Source organism: Hemicordylus capensis, chromosome 12 (genome assembly GCF_027244095.1).
Source record: "Hemicordylus capensis ecotype Gifberg chromosome 12, rHemCap1.1.pri, whole genome shotgun sequence".
In the NCBI taxonomy this organism is placed as follows: domain Eukaryota; kingdom Metazoa; phylum Chordata; class Lepidosauria; order Squamata; family Cordylidae; genus Hemicordylus; species Hemicordylus capensis.
In genome coordinates, this window is record NC_069668.1 from 18273718 (window position 1) to 18286359 (window position 12642).

A 12642-nucleotide genomic window follows, 5' to 3' on the forward strand; every position below is an offset into this window, starting at 1 on the left:
CAGTATGGGTTCTTTGATGGCTAATAAGACTTCCGCACTCAATGAAGCTCTTTCCACACTCCAAGCATTTATATGGCTTATCTCCAGTATGGGTTCTTTGATGCCCAGTAAGATGTCCACTCCTACTGAAGCTCTTTCCACACTCCAAGCATTTATATGGCTTCTCTCCAGTATGGGTTCTTTGATGCCTAGTAAGATGTCCACTCCTACTGAAGCTCATTCCACACTCCAAGCATTTATATGGCTTCTCTCCAGTATGGGTTCTTTGATGGCTAATAAGACTTCCGCACTCAATGAAGCTCTTTCCACACTCCAAGCATTTATATGGCTTCTCTCCAGTATGGGTTCTTTGATGCCTAGTAAGATGTCCACTCCTACTGAAGCTCATTCCACACTCCAAGCATTTATATGGCTTCTCTCCAGTATGGGTTCTTTGATGCCCAGGAAGATTTCCACTCCTACTGAAGCTCATTCCACACTCCAAGCATTTATATGCCTTCTCTCCAGTATGGGTTCTTTGATGCCTAGTAAGATGTCCACTCCTACTGAAGCTCATTCCACACTCCAAGCATTTATATGGATTCTCTCCAGTATGGGTTCTTTGATGCCCAGTAAGATGTCCACTCCTACTGAAGCTCTTTCCACACTCCAAGCATTTATATGGCTTCTCTCCAGTATGGGTTCTTTGATGCCTAGTAAGATGTCCACTCCTACTGAAGCTCATTCCACACTCCAAGCATTTATATGGCTTCCCTCCAGTATGGGTTCTTTGATGGCTAATAAGACTTCCGCACTCAATGAAGCTCTTTCCACACTCCATGCATTTATATGGCTTCTCTCCAGTATGGGTTCTTTGATGCCTAGTAAGATGTCCACTCCTACTGAAGCTCATTCCACACTCCAAGCATTTATATGGCTTCTCTCCTGTATGGGTTCTTTGATGGCTAATAAGACTTCCGCACTCAATGAAGCTCTTTCCACACTCCAAGCATTTATATGGCTTCTCTCCAGTATGGGTTCTTTGATGCCTAGTAAGATGTCCACTCCTACTGAAGCTCATTCCACACTCCAAGCATTTATATGGATTCTCTCCAGTATGGGTTCTTTGATGCCTAGTAAGATGTCCACTCCTACTGAAGCTCATTCCACACTCCAAGCATTTATATGGCTTCTCTCCAGTATGGGTTCTTTGATGGCTAATAAGACTTCCGCACTCAATGAAGCTCTTTCCACACTCCAAGCATTTATATGGCTTCTCTCCAGTATGGGTTCTTTGATGCCTAGTAAGATGTCCACTCCTACTGAAGCTCATTCCACACTCCAAGCATTTATATGGCTTTCCTCCAGTATGGGTTCTTTGATGCCTAGTAAGATGTCCACTCCTACTGAAGCTCATTCCACACTCCAAGCATTTATATGGCTTCTCTCCAGTATGGGTTCTTTGGTGCCTAGTAAGATGTCCACTCCTACTGAAGCTCATTCCACACTCCAAGCATTTATATGGCTTCTCTCCTGTATGGGTTCTTTGATGCCTAGTAAGATGTCCACTCCTACTGAAGCTCATTCCACACTCCAAGCATTTATATGGCTTCTCTCCAGTATGGGTTCTTTGATGCCTAGTAAGATGTCCACTCCAACTGAAGCTCATTCTACACTCCAAGCATTTATATGCCTTCTCTCCAGTATGGGTTCTTTGATGCCTAGTAAGATGTCCACTCCTACTGAAGCTCATTCCACACTCCAAGCATATATATGGATTCTCTCCAGTATGGGTTCTTTGATGCCCAGTAAGATGTCCACTCCTACTGAAGCACATTCCACACTCCAATCATTTATATGGCTTCTCTCCAGTATGGGTTCTTTGATGCCCAGTAAGATGTCCACTCCTACTGAAGCTCATTCCACACTCCAAGCATTTATATGGTTTCTCTCCAGTATGGGTTCTTTGATGGCTAATAAGACTTCCGCACTCAATGAAGCTCTTTCCACACTCCAAGCATTTATATGGCTTCTCTCCAGTATGGGTTCTTTGATGGCTAATAAGACTTCCGCACTCAATGAAGCTCTTTCCACACTCCAAGCATTTATATGGCTTCTCTCCAGTATGGGTTCTTTGATGCCCAGTAAGATGTCCACTCCTACTGAAGCTCTTTCCACACTCCAAGCATTTATATGGCTTCTCTCCAGTATGGGTTCTTTGATGCCTAGTAAGATGTCCACTCCTACTGAAGCTGATTCCACACTCCAAGCATTTATATGGCTTCTCTCCAGTATGGGTTCTTTGATGGCTAATAAGACTTCCGCACTCAATGAAGCTCTTTCCACACTCCAAGCATTTATATGGCTTCTCTCCAGTATGGGTTCTTTGATGCCTAGTAAGATGTCCACTCCTACTGAAGCTCATTCCACACTCCAAGCATTTATATGGCTTCTCTCCAGTATGGGTTCTTTGATGGTTAATAAGACTTCCGCACTCAGTGAAGCTCATTCCACACTCCAAGCATTTATATGGCTTCTCTCCAGTATGGGTTCTTTGATGCCCAGTAAGATGTCCCCTCCTACTGAAGCTCATTCCACACTCCAAGCATTTATATGGCTTCTCTCCAGTATGGGTTCTTTGATGCCTAGTAAGATGTCCACTCCTACTGAAGCTCATTCCACACTCCAAGCATTTATATGGCTTCTCTCCAGTATGGGTTCTTTGATGGCTAATAAGACTTCCGCACTCAATGAAGCTCTTTCCACACTCCAAGCATTTATATGCCTTCTCTCCAGTATGGGTTCTTTGATGCCCAGTAAGATGTCCACTCCTACTGAAGCTCATTCCACACTCCAAGCATTTATATGGCTTCTCTCCAGTATGGGTTCTTTGATGCCTAGTAAGATGTCCACTCCTACTGAAGCTCATTCCACACTCCAAGCATTTATATGGCTTCTCTCCAGTATGGGTTCTTTGATGGCTAATAAGACTTCCGCACTCAATGAAGCTCTTTCCACACTCCAAGCATTTATATGTCTTCTCTCCAGTATGCGTTCTTTGATGGCTAATAAGACTTCCGCACTCAATGAAGCTCTTTCCACACTCCAAGCATTTATATGGCTTATCTCCAGTATGGGTTCTTTGATGCCCAGTAAGATGTCCACTCCTACTGAAGCTCTTTCCACTCTCCAAGTATTTATATGGCTTCTCTCCAGTATGGGTTCTTTGATGCCTAGTAAGATGTCCACTCCTACTGAAGCTCATTCCACACTCCAAGCATTTATATGGCTTCTCTCCAGTATGGGTTCTTTGATGGCTGATAAGACTTCCGCACTCAATGAAGCTCTTTCCACACTCCAAGCATTTATATGGCTTCTCTCCAGTATGGGTTCTTTGATGCCTAGTAAGATGTCCACTCCTACTGAAGCTCATTCCACACTCCAAGCATTTATATGGCTTCTCTCCAGTATGGGTTCTTTGATGCCTAGTAAGATTTCCACTCCTACTGAAGCTCATTCCACACTCCAAGCATTTATATGCCTTCTCTCCAGTATGGGTTCTTTGATGCCTAGTAAGATGTCCACTCCTACTGAAGCTCATTCCACACTCCAAGCATTTATATGGCTTCTCTCCAGTATGGGTTCTTTGATGCCTAGTAAGATGTCCACTCCTACTGAAGCTCATTCCACACTCCAAGCATTTATAAGGCTTCTCTCCAGTATGGGTTCTTTGATGGCTAATAAGACTTCCGCACTCAATGAAGCTCTTTCCACACTCCAAGCATTTATATGTCTTCTCTCCAGTATGGGTTCTTTGATGGCTAATAAGACTTCCGCACTCAATGAAGCTCTTTCCACACTCCAAGCATTTATATGGCTTATCTCCAGTATGGGTTCTTTGATGCCCAGTAAGATGTCCACTCCTACTGAAGCTCTTTCCACACTCCAAGCATTTATATGGCTTCTCTCCAGTATGGGTTCTTTGATGCCTAGTAAGATGTCCACTCCTACTGAAGCTCATTCCACACTCCAAGCATTTATATGGCTTCTCTCCAGTATGGGTTCTTTGATGGCTAATAAGACTTCCGCACTCAATGAAGCTCTTTCCACACTCCAAGCATTTATATGGCTTCTCTCCAGTATGGGTTCTTTGATGCCTAGTAAGATGTCCACTCCTACTGAAGCTCATTCCACACTCCAAGCATTTATATGGCTTCTCTCCAGTATGGGTTCTTTGATGCCCAGGAAGATTTCCACTCCTACTGAAGCTCATTCCACACTCCAAGCATTTATATGCCTTCTCTCCAGTATGGGTTCTTTGATGCCTAGTAAGATGTCCACTCCTACTGAAGCTCATTCCACACTCCAAGCATTTATATGGATTCTCTCCAGTATGGGTTCTTTGATGCCCAGTAAGATGTCCACTCCTACTGAAGCTCTTTCCACACTCCAAGCATTTATATGGCTTCTCTCCAGTATGGGTTCTTTGATGCCTAGTAAGATGTCCACTCCTACTGAAGCTCATTCCACACTCCAAGCATTTATATGGCTTCCCTCCAGTATGGGTTCTTTGATGGCTAATAAGACTTCCGCACTCAATGAAGCTCTTTCCACACTCCAAGAATTTATATGGCTTCTCTCCAGTATGGGTTCTTTGATGCCTAGTAAGATGTCCACTCCTACTGAAGCTCATTCCACACTCCAAGCATTTATATGGCTTCTCTCCTGTATGGGTTCTTTGATGGCTAATAAGACTTCCGCACTCAATGAAGCTCTTTCCACACTCCAAGCATTTATATGGCTTCTCTCCAGTATGGGTTCTTTGATGCCTAGTAAGATGTCCACTCCTACTGAAACTCATTCCACACTCCAAGCATTTATATGGATTCTCTCCAGTATGGGTTCTTTGATGCCTAGTAAGATGTCCACTCCTACTGAAGCTCATTCCACACTCCAAGCATTTATATGGCTTCTCTCCAGTATGGGTTCTTTGATGGCTAATAAGACTTCCGCACTCAATGAAGCTCTTTCCACACTCCAAGCATTTATATGGCTTCTCTCCAGTATGGGTTCTTTGATGCCTAGTAAGATGTCCACTCCTACTGAAGCTCATTCCACACTCCAAGCATTTATATGGCTTTCCTCCAGTATGGGTTCTTTGATGCCTAGTAAGATGTCCACTCCTACTGAAGCTCATTCCACACTCCAAGCATTTATATGGCTTCTCTCCAGTATGGGTTCTTTGGTGCCTAGTAAGATGTCCACTCCTACTGAAGCTCATTCCACACTCCAAGCATTTATATGGCTTCTCTCCTGTATGGGTTCTTTGATGCCTAGTAAGATGTCCACTCCTACTGAAGCTCATTCCACACTCCAAGCATTTATATGGCTTCTCTCCAGTATGGGTTCTTTGATGCCTAGTAAGATGTCCACTCCAACTGAAGCTCATTCTACACTCCAAGCATTTATATGCCTTCTCTCCAGTATGGGTTCTTTGATGCCTAGTAAGATGTCCACTCCTACTGAAGCTCATTCCACACTCCAAGCATTTATATGGCTTCTCTCCAGTATGGGTTCTTTGATGGCTAATAAGACTTCCGCACTCAATGAAGCTCTTTCCACACTCCAAGCATTTATATGGCTTCTCTCCAGTATGGGTTCTTTGATGCCTAGTAAGATGTCCACTCCTACTGAAGCTCATTCCACACTCCAAGCATTTATATGGCTTCTCTCCAGTATGGGTTCTTTGATGCCCAGGAAGATTTCCACTCCTACTGAAGCTCATTCCACACTCCAAGCATTTATATGCCTTCTCTCCAGTATGGGTTCTTTGATGCCTAGTAAGATGTCCACTCCTACTGAAGCTCATTCCACACTCCAAGCATTTATATGGATTCTCTCCAGTATGGGTTCTTTGATGCCCAGTAAGATGTCCACTCCTACTGAAGCTCTTTCCACACTCCAAGCATTTATATGGCTTCTCTCCAGTATGGGTTCTTTGATGCCTAGTAAGATGTCCACTCCTACTGAAGCTCATTCCACACTCCAAGCATTTATATGGCTTCCCTCCAGTATGGGTTCTTTGATGGCTAATAAGACTTCCGCACTCAATGAAGCTCTTTCCACACTCCAAGAATTTATATGGCTTCTCTCCAGTATGGGTTCTTTGATGCCTAGTAAGATGTCCACTCCTACTGAAGCTCATTCCACACTCCAAGCATTTATATGGCTTCTCTCCTGTATGGGTTCTTTGATGGCTAATAAGACTTCCGCACTCAATGAAGCTCTTTCCACACTCCAAGCATTTATATGGCTTCTCTCCAGTATGGGTTCTTTGATGCCTAGTAAGATGTCCACTCCTACTGAAACTCATTCCACACTCCAAGCATTTATATGGATTCTCTCCAGTATGGGTTCTTTGATGCCTAGTAAGATGTCCACTCCTACTGAAGCTCATTCCACACTCCAAGCATTTATATGGCTTCTCTCCAGTATGGGTTCTTTGATGGCTAATAAGACTTCCGCACTCAATGAAGCTCTTTCCACACTCCAAGCATTTATATGGCTTCTCTCCAGTATGGGTTCTTTGATGCCTAGTAAGATGTCCACTCCTACTGAAGCTCATTCCACACTCCAAGCATTTATATGGCTTTCCTCCAGTATGGGTTCTTTGATGCCTAGTAAGATGTCCACTCCTACTGAAGCTCATTCCACACTCCAAGCATTTATATGGCTTCTCTCCAGTATGGGTTCTTTGGTGCCTAGTAAGATGTCCACTCCTACTGAAGCTCATTCCACACTCCAAGCATTTATATGGCTTCTCTCCTGTATGGGTTCTTTGATGCCTAGTAAGATGTCCACTCCTACTGAAGCTCATTCCACACTCCAAGCATTTATATGGCTTCTCTCCAGTATGGGTTCTTTGATGCCTAGTAAGATGTCCACTCCAACTGAAGCTCATTCTACACTCCAAGCATTTATATGCCTTCTCTCCAGTATGGGTTCTTTGATGCCTAGTAAGATGTCCACTCCTACTGAAGCTCATTCCACACTCCAAGCATTTATATGGATTCTCTCCAGTATGGGTTCTTTGATGCCCAGTAAGATGTCCACTCCTACTGAAGCACATTCCACACTCCAATCATTTATATGGCTTCTCTCCAGTATGGGTTCTTTGATGCCCAGTAAGATGTCCACTCCTACTGAAGCTCATTCCACACTCCAAGCATTTATATGGTTTCTCTCCAGTATGGGTTCTTTGATGGCTAATAAGACTTCCGCACTCAATGAAGCTCTTTCCACACTCCAAGCATTTATATGGCTTCTCTCCAGTATGGGTTCTTTGATAGCTAATAAGACTTCCGCACTCAATGAAGCTCTTTCCACACTCCAAGCATTTATATGGCTTCTCTCCAGTATGGGTTCTTTGATGCCCAGTAAGATGTCCACTCCTACTGAAGCTCTTTCCACACTCCAAGCATTTATATGGCTTCTCTCCAGTATGGGTTCTTTGATGCCTAGTAAGATGTCCACTCCTACTGAAGCTGATTCCACACTCCAAGCATTTATATGGCTTCTCTCCAGTATGGGTTCTTTGATGGATAATAAGACTTCCGCACTCAATGAAGCTCTTTCCACACTCCAAGCATTTATATGGCTTCTCTCCAGTATGGGTTCTTTGATGCCTAGTAAGATGTCCACTCCTACTGAAGCTCATTCCACACTCCAAGCATTTATATGGCTTCTCTCCAGTATGGGTTCTTTGATGGTTAATAAGACTTCCGCACTCAGTGAAGCTCATTCCACACTCCAAGCATTTATATGGCTTCTCTCCAGTATGGGTTCTTTGATGCCCAGTAAGATGTCCCCTCCTACTGAAGCTCATTCCACACTCCAAGCATTTATATGGCTTCTCTCCAGTATGGGTTCTTTGATGCCTAGTAAGATGTCCACTCCTACTGAAGCTCATTCCACACTCCAAGCATTTATATGGCTTCTCTCCAGTATGGGTTCTTTGATGGCTAATAAGACTTCCGCACTCAATGAAGCTCTTTCCACACTCCAAGCATTTATATGGCTTCTCTCCAGTATGGGTTCTTTGATGCCCAGTAAGATGTCCACTCCTACTGAAGATCATTCCACACTCCAAGCATTTATATGGCTTCTCTCCAGTATGGGTTCTTTGATGCCTAGTAAGATGTCCACTCCTACTGAAGCTCATTCCACACTCCAAGCATTTATATGGCTTCTCTCCAGTATGGGTTCTTTGATGGCTAATAAGACTTCCGCACTCAATGAAGCTCTTTCCACACTCCAAGCATTTATATGTCTTCTCTCCAGTATGCGTTCTTTGATGGCTAATAAGACTTCCGCACTCAATGAAGCTCTTTCCACACTCCAAGCATTTATATGGCTTATCTCCAGTATGGGTTCTTTGATGCCCAGTAAGATGTCCACTCCTACTGAAGCTCTTTCCACTCTCCAAGTATTTATATGGCTTCTCTCCAGTATGGGTTCTTTGATGCCTAGTAAGATGTCCACTCCTACTGAAGCTCATTCCACACTCCAAGCATTTATATGGCTTCTCTCCAGTATGGGTTCTTTGATGGCTGATAAGACTTCCGCACTCAATGAAGCTCTTTCCACACTCCAAGCATTTATATGGCTTCTCTCCAGTATGGGTTCTTTGATGCCTAGTAAGATGTCCACTCCTACTGAAGCTAATTCCACACTCCAAGCATTTATATGGCTTCTCTCCAGTATGGGTTCTTTGATGCCTAGTAAGATTTCCACTCCTACTGAAGCTCATTCCACACTCCAAGCATTTATATGCCTTCTCTCCAGTATGGGTTCTTTGATGCCTAGTAAGATGTCCACTCCTACTGAAGCTCATTCCACACTCCAAGCATTTATATGGATTCTCTCCAGTATGGGTTCTTTGATGCCCAGTAAGATGTCCACTCCTACTGAAGCTCTTTCCACACTCCAAGCATTTATATGGCTTCTCTCCAGTATGGGTTCTTTGATGCCTAGTAAGATGTCCACTCCTACTGAAGCTCATTCCACACTCCAAGCATTTATATGGCTTCCCTCCAGTATGGGTTCTTTGATGGCTAATAAGACTTCGGCACTCAATGAAGCTCTTTCCACACTCCAAGCATTTATATGGCTTCTCTCCAGTATGGGTTCTTTGATGCCTAGTAAGATGTCCACTCCTACTGAAGCTCATTCCACACTCCAAGCATTTATATGTCTTCTCTCCAGTATGCGTTCTTTGATGGCTAATAAGACTTCCGCACTCAATGAAGCTCTTTCCACACTCCAAGCATTTATATGGCTTATCTCCAGTATGGGTTCTTTGATGCCCAGTAAGATGTCCACTCCTACTGAAGCTCTTTCCACACTCCAAGTATTTATATGGCTTCTCTCCAGTATGGGTTCTTTGATGCCTAGTAAGATGTCCACTCCTACTGAAGCTCATTCCACACTCCAAGCATTTATATGGCTTCTCTCCAGTATGGGTTCTTTGATGGCTAATAAGACTTCCGCACTCAATGAAGCTCTTTCCACACTCCAAGCATTTATATGGCTTCTCTCCAGTATGGGTTCTTTGATGCCTAGTAAGATGTCCACTCCTACTGAAGCTCATTCCACACTCCAAGCATTTATATGGCTTCTCTCCAGTATGGGTTCTTTGATGCCTAGTAAGATTTCCACTCCTACTGAAGCTCATTCCACACTCCAAGCATTTATATGCCTTCTCTCCAGTATGGGTTCTTTGATGCCTAGTAAGATGTCCACTCCTACTGAAGCTCATTCCACACTCCAAGCATTTATATGGATTCTCTCCAGTATGGGTTCTTTGATGCGCAGTAAGATGTCCACTCCTACTGAAGCTCTTTCCACACTCCAAGCATTTATATGGCTTCTCTCCAGTATGGGTTCTTTGATGCCTAGTAAGATGTCCACTCCTACTGAAGCTCATTCCACACTCCAAGCATTTATACGGCTTCCCTCCAGTATGGGTTCTTTGATGGCTAATAAGACTTCCGCACTCAATGACGCTCTTTCCACACTCCAAGCATTTATATGGCTTCTCTCCAGTATGGGTTCTTTGATGCCTAGTAAGATGTCCACTCCTACTGAAGCTCATTCCACACTCCAAGCATTTATATGGCTTCTCTCCAGTATGGGTTCTTTGATGCCTAGTAAGATGTCCACTCCTACTGAAGCTCATTCCACACTCCAAGCATTTATATGGCTTCTCTCCAGTATGGGTTCTTTGATGCCTAGTAAGATGTCCACTCCTACTGAAGCTCATTCCACACTCCAAGCATTTATATGGCTTCTCTCCAGTATGGGTTCTTTGATGCCTAGTAAGATGTCCACTCCTACTGAAGCTCATTCCACACTCCAAGCATTTATATGGCTTCTCTCCAGTATGGGTTCTTTGATGCCTAGTAAGATGTCCACTCCTACTGAAGCTCATTCCAGACTCCAAGCATTTATATGGCTTCTCTCCAGTATGGGTTCTTTGATGGCTAATAAGACTTCCGCACTCAATGAAGCTCTTTCCACACTCCAAGCATTTATATGGCTTCTCTCCAGTATGGGTTCTTTGATGCCTAGTAGGATGTCCACTCCTACTGAAGCTCATTCCATACTCCAAGCATTTATATGGCTTCTCTCCAGTATGGGTTCTTTGATGCCTAGTAAGATGTCCACTCCTACTGAAGCTCATTCCAGACTCCAAGCATTTATATGGCTTCTCTCCAGTATGGGTTCTTTGATGGCTAATAAGACTTCCGCACTCAATGAAGCTCTTTCCACACTCCAAGCATTTATATGGCTTCTCTCCAGTATGGGTTCTTTGATGCCTAGTAGGATGTCCACTCCTACTGAAGCTCATTCCACACTCCAAGCATTTATATGGCTTCTCTCCAGTATGGGTTCTTTGATGCCTAGTAAGATTTCCACTCCTACTGAAGCTCATTCCACACTCCAAGCATTTATATGCCTTCTCTCCAGTATGGGTTCTTTGATGCCTAGTAAGATGTCCACTCCTACTGAAGCTCATTCCACACTCCAAGCATTTATATGGATTCTCTCCAGTATGGGTTCTTTGATGCCCAGTAAGATGTCCACTCCTACTGAAGCTCTTTCCACACTCCAAGCATTTATATGGCTTCTCTCCAGTATGGGTTCTTTGATGCCTAGTAAGATGTCCACTCCTACTGAAGCTCATTCCACACTCCAAGCATTTATATGGCTTCCCTCCAGTATGGGTTCTTTGATGGCTAATAAGACTTCGGCACTCAATGAAGCTCTTTCCACACTCCAAGCATTTATATGGCTTCTCTCCAGTATGGGTTCTTTGATGCCTAGTAAGATGTCCACTCCTACTGAAGCTCATTCCACACTCCAAGCATTTATATGTCTTCTCTCCAGTATGCGTTCTTTGATGGCTAATAAGACTTCCGCACTCAATGAAGCTCTTTCCACACTCCAAGCATTTATATGGCTTATCTCCAGTATGGGTTCTTTGATGCCCAGTAAGATGTCCACTCCTACTGAAGCTCTTTCCACACTCCAAGTATTTATATGGCTTCTCTCCAGTATGGGTTCTTTGATGCCTAGTAAGATGTCCACTCCTACTGAAGCTCATTCCACACTCCAAGCATTTATATGGCTTCTCTCCAGTATGGGTTCTTTGATGGCTAATAAGACTTCCGCACTCAATGAAGCTCTTTCCACACTCCAAGCATTTATATGGCTTCTCTCCAGTATGGGTTCTTTGATGCCTAGTAAGATGTCCACTCCTACTGAAGCTCATTCCACACTCCAAGCATTTATATGGCTTCTCTCCAGTATGGGTTCTTTGATGCCTAGTAAGATTTCCACTCCTACTGAAGCTCATTCCACACTCCAAGCATTTATATGCCTTCTCTCCAGTATGGGTTCTTTGATGCCTAGTAAGATGTCCACTCCTACTGAAGCTCATTCCACACTCCAAGCATTTATATGGATTCTCTCCAGTATGGGTTCTTTGATGCGCAGTAAGATGTCCACTCCTACTGAAGCTCTTTCCACACTCCAAGCATTTATATGGCTTCTCTCCAGTATGGGTTCTTTGATGCCTAGTAAGATGTCCACTCCTACTGAAGCTCATTCCACACTCCAAGCATTTATATGGCTTCCCTCCAGTATGGGTTCTTTGATGGCTAATAAGACTTCCGCACTCAATGACGCTCTTTCCACACTCCAAGCATTTATATGGCTTCTCTCCAGTATGGGTTCTTTGATGCCTAGTAAGATGTCCACTCCTACTGAAGCTCATTCCACACTCCAAGCATTTATATGGCTTCTCTCCAGTATGGGTTCTTTGATGCCTAGTAAGATGTCCACTCCTACTGAAGCTCATTCCACACTCCAAGCATTTATATGGCTTCTCTCCAGTATGGGTTCTTTGATGCCTAGTAAGATGTCCACTCCTACTGAAGCTCATTCCACACTCCAAGCATTTATATGGCTTCTCTCCAGTATGGGTTCTTTGATGCCTAGTAAGATGTCCACTCCTACTGAAGCTCATTCCACACTCCAAGCATTTATATGGCTTCTCTCCAGTATGGGTTCTTTGATGCCTAGTAAGATGTCCACTCCTAC